Source organism: Phalaenopsis equestris, unplaced genomic scaffold, assembly GCF_001263595.1.
Source record: "Phalaenopsis equestris unplaced genomic scaffold, ASM126359v1 Scaffold200742, whole genome shotgun sequence".
In the NCBI taxonomy this organism is placed as follows: domain Eukaryota; kingdom Viridiplantae; phylum Streptophyta; class Magnoliopsida; order Asparagales; family Orchidaceae; genus Phalaenopsis; species Phalaenopsis equestris.
The window spans coordinates 7,265-15,238 of record NW_018220550.1 but is presented as its reverse complement, the minus strand read 5'-3'; positions in this window follow the sequence as shown (position 1 = coordinate 15,238).

Sequence of the window (7,974 nt, the reverse complement as noted above, 5' to 3'; positions counted from 1 at the left end):
AGTATTGGCACATCATATTATCTCTTCATTTCACCATATCTCAGAGTAGGGAGAAAGATAGTGAGAACTACTCGGACTTCATGGGAAAGACACAACAAAACACAAATTTCATATATAAAAGAAAGTTTACACAACACTAAAAATAAAAGACACAACTTATCTCACAATCCTCTCTTTCTCAAAGCAAATCTCTTGTAGCCTTTCTTTAGAAAAGTAGGAAGCAGATATCTCTCACTTTTCTCCTTCTCTAACACTCTTACAGAAAGTTTCACACTAAATATGACCACACAAATTCTAAACTATAAAAGAAAAATCACTAATGTGCTCCAATATGATGGTGAAATGAAGATGGATTATGAAGAATGATGAAAATTGAGCGTGGTGGAATGACTTGGAGCAAAAAGGAGTTCATTTCTTGATGAATTTGGGCCCCAAATAAAGCCCAAGGACGGTTCTCCAAGAGGTGCCTCCAAAAACTCTTAAAAAATCATCCAAATAAATTGAACCTTCTAGAAACAATGGTTGAACCGTCTTTGGCGTCGTTGGCGCTGAGTAAAAATTTCAGTTCTTCTGTTGTTTTGCATGGTCGGCGCTGCCCTTGGCGCGGTCTGCGTTGAGTACTACTTCAAAAATGTCATTTTGACTCCAAATTCCATCCTTTTTGCTTCCTTTTTTCTTTATATCATAAAAATCAATAACCTGCAAGAAAACATCAAAATATCTTCCATTAAGGTGCAATATCACCAAAAATAAGTATAACATATGAGTCTAAAAATGCATATATTTTCAGTGTATCAAAATTCCCCAAACTTACATGTTTCTTGTCCTCAAGTAACTCCTCTACTACATAAGAATATGACTTATGGTAAAGAATTTAACTTCTAGTCTTCCATATTTAAGTTCTCTCAACATAATAGTATAACTTAAGAAAAGTTCAAAACAACTCCAGTTAATACTAAAGGTGCTAGGATATTCAGTAATTAAGTCTAAGATTTCTGATCCTTTATTTCTTTCAAGAGAAATTTCAATTTTTCATATTAAAGTCACTTATAAAATTCATATGAAAAAGAACTTCATAAAACTTTACTTATCATTAAGCTAATACTCAAATAAAAAAGTTTAGAAAATGTGTCCAAGTCTCTTTCCTTAACTTGATTCAAGTGAAGCCAATTTTTAATTAAGCATCTCCTCAAGATTCTCCCCACATCTTTTTTCCTTTTTCCTTACCTTTCAAATTAATTTTTAATCCTTTTCTTTTTTCCTTTCTTCTTCTCTTTTTTTTTATGTATGTGAGGATTACTGGATCTGGATAGCCTTTAATGATTTTGAGCTTCACTATCCTCTTCTTAAAGTGAAAAGCTTTTTACATTTCCTCACTTAACAAATCTATATTAACTTAAAAATTGCATAAAGTTTAATTATATTCTTTTTACATGAATTTTTTAAGATTTTGAATACTTCAAAAATACAAATTCCTTTACTTAAAATATAAAAACATAGTCATATTCTGTTTTACCAAATATCTTAGTCACTAGAATTAACCATTATTATTGAAAAGTTTTTTTACTTAAATTTACTACATATTTAGAAACATAAATATAGTTATCCAAAGTTAGCCTCTAATATCAAAGGTCATGTTAAATTTAAAATTTTTGAAAATCCCCCCCCCCCCAAAGTTAAATTTTTTTCAAAGATTTACATGAAGAACTTTAAAATAAAAGGGTGAAAGAAAGCATTAAATACATAAATAAAATTCATACCTATTGAAGATCTTGATTTTCACAAATAAATTTTGAAATACTACAGGTGCTAATATGAAAAACTACAAGACTTAAAACATTAAATTGCACATAATATATATAAAATTTGCTGAGAAAGAGTTAATTACAAATCATATAACAAAGTGTTGAAACTAACAACATAACTAAACTAAATTTTAAAAATGAAAACAGTTTTACATATTACAGTTTCACATTACAACATAATAACAAAGTCTCAACATTATCACAAAACAAACAATACAATCATAAAATACAACACAAATAAACAAAATAATAAAAAGATCACCAGTCATCATCTTCTTCATCATTAACATCTAACTTCTGCTGCTGATATGGAGTATAAATAAGGTGAATAGGGAACTGAACTGTATGATCACCCCTTAGGTATTTCACTAATGCATCATCATAAGCAGCATCATATTCAAACTTCTAGTGAATCAAATCATCTGTATGAGCATTTATGGCCTACATGTTTTGTATCCTATGCTTCATCCTCAAAATATCTCCCTGCTGAATCATCATTTGGTCCAATAACTCTCTGTTACTTGGGTTAATTGAAGTAGGCATACTAAAAGTAGGGTTCCTATAAGTTGAATGAATATCCCTAGCCTTACTTCCAGATCTCCAATCAACATGGGACTCATAAGTCTTAATGTTTGTAGGCCCAATCAGTCTCTGAGGCTCAATGCTCTCCTCATCAGGTTTAAAATCAACTCTTGCATGCTCACAAAGTATATAAATGAAAGCAGAGTGTGCCAATGCAACAGTGGTCTCTCCTAGAGCAATAGATCGAGTGTTCATATAAATGATAGAGCCTACATTTATATCCATCACTTGTTGAATACAGTAGTTCAGGATGGCTTTATCCTTGATCACTTCACTATGATGGCTTGTTGGAATCATCCTCCCAAAAAAAAGATAATGTCAGGCTTTATACACTACATTTAACATAGAAAGGGGAAAATTGACTTTAACTCCATTTTTTACTTTTCAAGCCCCTTTCTCACCAGTCAGAAAAGAAATAACCTCATCTAAGGCCTCTGTTGTGACAGGAATGAATGTACTAGCATCTATAAAAATATTCTAACTGATAAAACTCACTTAGTTTTCTTGCAGTAAACTCCATCATTTTTCCTCAAACAAAAACAAAATCATCAAAAGCCTCCAAAAAGTTGGCATAAAATTCCATAACTATCCCAGCTATCACATCGGCAGTAAAATAGCAGAAGTTTTCCCACTGCCGAGCGATAATCAATCGTTCAACTTGTCCTCCCAAATTTTTGAAACCTCGATCCGGAATCACGTTTTATTTTCTCGAAGATTTTGTAATCGAGCAGTAGCTTTAAAGCTAAGAAACTTTTTCTTATCATATTCTTTTTTTTTTTGCTTGATCTAGGTGCCAAAGGAAATCTAAAAAATTTTGATAAAAATCCGAATAAATTCCAAAATTCCAAAAATCAAAATGTAAAACACTTTAAACTTAAATCCACTAAGTAAAAGTTTTTCACCAAAGCATTCTCTGAAAATCTCTCAAAAAAAAACAAAACTTTCGGATCTAGGCAACGTAAGAAAAATCTTTGGTGAATATAAGAAAATTTTACTTTAAAGTGTAGCTCTTACTTAGAGAAAATGAAATCCAAAGTTCCTTTGCCTCTAAATCTCCTCAAATACCCCCAAAATCAAGCCCTTAGTATGAAAACCAAAGGTTGAAAGTGACTTTAGGGGTAAAAATGGAGGTTTTGCGGTCAAAATCGTGAACTAAAGGGGTTATTACTGCTCTTGGGTCAAAGGCGTCGTCGGCGCCCATGCTAGCATTGTCAGCGCTGAAAGCCCGAAATTCATTATTTTGATTTTTTCAAATTTTCAATTTCCTTTTAATTTACTCCAATGTTTTTTAGTATTTTTACACACAAATTTTTATCTAACAATAATTCATAAACAAACATTTCACAAAAATTAAACTAAATTATAAATCAACATTGAAATCAAGCCACAACACTAAATGTTGAGACAAAGCTATACACATAATCAAAGTTCATAATTCTAAAGCAAAAACAAACCAAACCAAATCAAATCAAATCCACACAATTACCTCAAATACATAAATATTCTTAATCTTCAGTGCTTTCACCTTCTTTTAATATCTCCCATGAATTGGTAATGAACATATAGGTTATAAAAAGATCGGTACGGGAATTGATCTGTTGAATTTTCTTCGATCCATCCATTTTCCTTAAACATCCAAACTAATCCTGCTTCAAAAGTTCTAGCATGATCAAAATTTTCTTTCATTCTCCAATCAAGGTGATCAAAAAAGTACTTAAGATCTCCCATTGCATTCATAATGCTCTAAAGTTCCATTTCAATTTTCATCAATTTCTTCTTCAAAGCAAGCAAACTTCCTACTATTGGTGTTATTAATGGAGTTAAAGCATGTGAAGAAAGATCCATAATAGCATTTAGTACTTCATTTCTATTACTAACATGTTGATCATCAATAGGGATCAAGTGCTCACATTGTAGTAGAACTTTTTCCAAACTTTCACATGGCACTTGAGATTGACTGCAAATCATAAAAAATGTAGAAGGATGCTCAAGTCCATAAATTGGCCCATTCATAATGATACCCATAACAGATTTAAATATGATTGATCCTAAATCAATAAGTTTTTTTATTTTAATATAGTAGTTTAAAATAGCACTTTCCTTGGTGACTCTACTAATCTTCATAGTAGGGAGTAATTTTGCACAAATAAAGAAATGCCACTGCTTCAAGATTAGATTAAGTTATGAAGCAGGAAAACTAATATATCCTTCATCTCGTACTTCCAACATCTCACTTTCATCCATCAGAAAATTATAAACATCTTGCATAAAATCTAGCGTAGGAATAAAATTTGTATAATGATAGATTGAAACATTTTCTATCATACACAATTCATTAATTCTCGCATGAGTAAATGGTACAACCTTACCTTGTACGAAGGAAACTCTTTGGGTAATTCCATGTAGATTTGTGTAGAACTCCTTCACTTCAAGCACAATTACCGTAGTGGTAGTGTAACACAGAACTTCCCATCAACTTTACAAAATGATCTTGTCAATCGGAGCACTTGGATTGGTCAATCCATGATTAACAAATCCTCTCTCCTTGATCAATCTCTTCTTTGTTATAAATTTATTATATAATCTCTGCACGTCGAAACCAATAAACATTCATCTATTGAAAACTCCATAACTTGAAGCATTTCTAGAAATGGAAGCCATGGAATCCGAAAGTAAGATGTTTCTAGGCATCCTAGGAAGTTTTTAGGACTTTAAAAACACTTCCTGGCGGTTATTATAGAGCAAAATTCTGCCAAAGTTTGCCAAAATTTGTCTGAACCGTCAAACCACTGTCGGCACCGTCGGCACTCCCGATTGGCTTTGTCGATTCTGAGGTTCGTTTTCTTGGGCACTGTGGGGGCCCATTCTGGCGCCTTCGACACCATTCGCCAAAATTTTGTGACTTTCATTTTTCGTTCAATTTAATTCTAACTTTTTCTGTAATACCAATATTTGACTTAATTTATAATAAATGTAATTATGTAGGATTATTAATTATCTACTAATATATAAAACACTTATCAAACAAAATAGTAATACATAGACATATATGTATGGGTTGTTTCCAGCAATGAGCTTGGTTTAACGTCGTCAGCCTGACACACCATTTGTTTAGTTAAGTTGATTTAACAATAAAACATCTTTAAATTGAGGTATGTGCCTTTCATAATAATGTTTCTGACAATCTTCATTAACTTTAAAAACCTTTCATGTGTTAGGATCTTTAATAACAATAATTGCATAATGATAGACTTTAATCACTTGTCGGCGCTATTTTTGGTTTGGGGAGTTGCTCGTAAGAAGTTATCGATCACTAGAATCAAAATCCCGTCACACACTTTGGAAGGACGTTTTAATTTTTATATATATTTAATTTAAAAAAAATATATATGTAATCAAACTGATCCCATATTTTTCATAGTTTAAATGAAAGAGCGTTGTACCTCAAATCCTGTATCTATCCTAAAGGATAAAACCAAGACTTGAGGATGAGGCTCGATCAAATAAACAAAGGAATACATGATAAAGGATTAAATAGGGTTTATTTTAAGCTGGGTTCGGACATGCTTCCTATAAGGGCAAGCCCCTATAGTTAATTACATCTTAAATGATCGAAGTCACCTAAGAAGACTCGATAAAAATCAGGAAATATTATCTTTAAGGAATTTCAAAGGATAGGACTTTTCAACGAAATCGGACGTAGAGGTGTGAAAGGGGATTCGTTCAAATTTGGACATTTTATTGTAGAATTCAAAAAAGGAAGAACTAAGGGATGTCATGGATACATAGGAGAATCCCGGTGACTTCCCAAGCTATCCTAATGTTTGACTTCAGTTTTAAGGAGAAATATTTAGGTGTTTCATTCTGTTAATTTTACTAGTTAGAGCTTACATTCGTGTGCAACGATCACACAAATAACCTGGAAGATGTAAGGGTTTAGGTCGTAATGAATGACATCCTCAAAATCCTAAGACAAATTAGGGCTTATATTATATAGCAGGGTTGTACAAAGGCCTAAAGATAAGGTGAAGATTTACATTGCACGAGGAAATAACCTCGAAGTCTGATGGCTTTGTTGTTTATATCTAAGGAAGGAAGATTGGTTTAGCTGGGGAAGACAAGTTTTACTGTTGAAGATGGCCGTGCTGCCCACCATGCTAGCTCCAAACTCCTTGCTGAGACGAGTTTGAGTTTTCTAGTGTGTCAACTTATGATGCCAAATCAGATGGACCTATGGTTGAAGTTCTTTAAATTATATGTGGCATATTAAAGTTGATTAGAGAAACACCGGTTAGGATCATACTCTCATTCTGGTACCACTATTTTATATTGAATTCACTTAATCCAAATGAATTTAATAAACTCAACTTAATGAATAACATACTTTCATTTAGATTGTGGGAAGCCTCGTTAGCAATAGTAGGTTACCTCCTCTGAGGGATTCCCAATCATCCGATAGAGATGTCTTAATTTAGTTGTAGTTGTTATTTTTGTGATATTTGTGATTAAATTTTGAGTTGTTTTATATTTTAAATGTTGTGGCGGTGAATTTTATTTTGGTTAATTTTAGTTTTGTTTTTTATTTTGGTTTTGTGGCTATCCTGATAGTCTTAGTTTTCATGCAAGGTGACATGCAAGTTTGAAGGTATGAAAGCACAGTATGAAAGTAGAAGAAAGACAACGCTGAAAATTGTAAAAGCGTACCTAGCGAGTCTTCTCGTTCCACCACCTGAAACTCAAAATACATGTTAAGGTAGTTTATATAGAGACAAAAAGTAAGGTTTTGGTAGTCTTCCTAACAGGTAGTTTTCCTATCCCTATGTCATATCTTGGTGGGTCCTTAAGAGTTTAATTAAGGATGACTTTGTCAAGCGAAACATATTAAGCTTAGTAGATCTTCAAGATATTCAGATCTTCAAGATATCCAACAGATTTAGAGAAAGAAACAGGTCCGTGCTACTCTCTCGCTGTCTGGTGGAAAATCCTAAGTTCTTTTAAACTTATTATGTTGCTTAATAATTTGTCCTCTAAATATCCTTAATGCTCAGTGAGCTGATGTCTCAATTATCTCTAAGAGTAAGGTAATTATCATATGTAATTTAATTTTGAAAATTATGTGGGTGAAGACCCTTAAAGAGACAAGTTAGTGTTATTGGAACACTTAGCCAAATTTTGGTTATAATTGGGCTTGTAGTGTTTGAAAGATGTTTTAATTTTAAATGATGTTTACTTTTCTAATCCTTATTTAAATGAAACTTGATTTAACCTAAGGCACTACTAAGCCCTTAAGACTTAAGTGAGTATCTTAATTAGTTTTGAAAAGATTAGGCTTTAGGTGGTCATGATTCATGATTTGAATTTTATTTGAAAATCAAAATAAGGGTATTAAATTGATTAATTATTGACTTCAAAATTCATACCCTTAAGTCCTTGGTTCATTTTATTTTAACAAACTTCCAAATTTTACAAATTTAGAAATCTTTTAACTTGTCTTTTTTAATTTAGAAAGTGAGGATGGTTTCTACCAATTAACCCCTTGTGTTTCAAACATTAAAAAAATTGATTAAGATCAGAGGTTACCCATTTT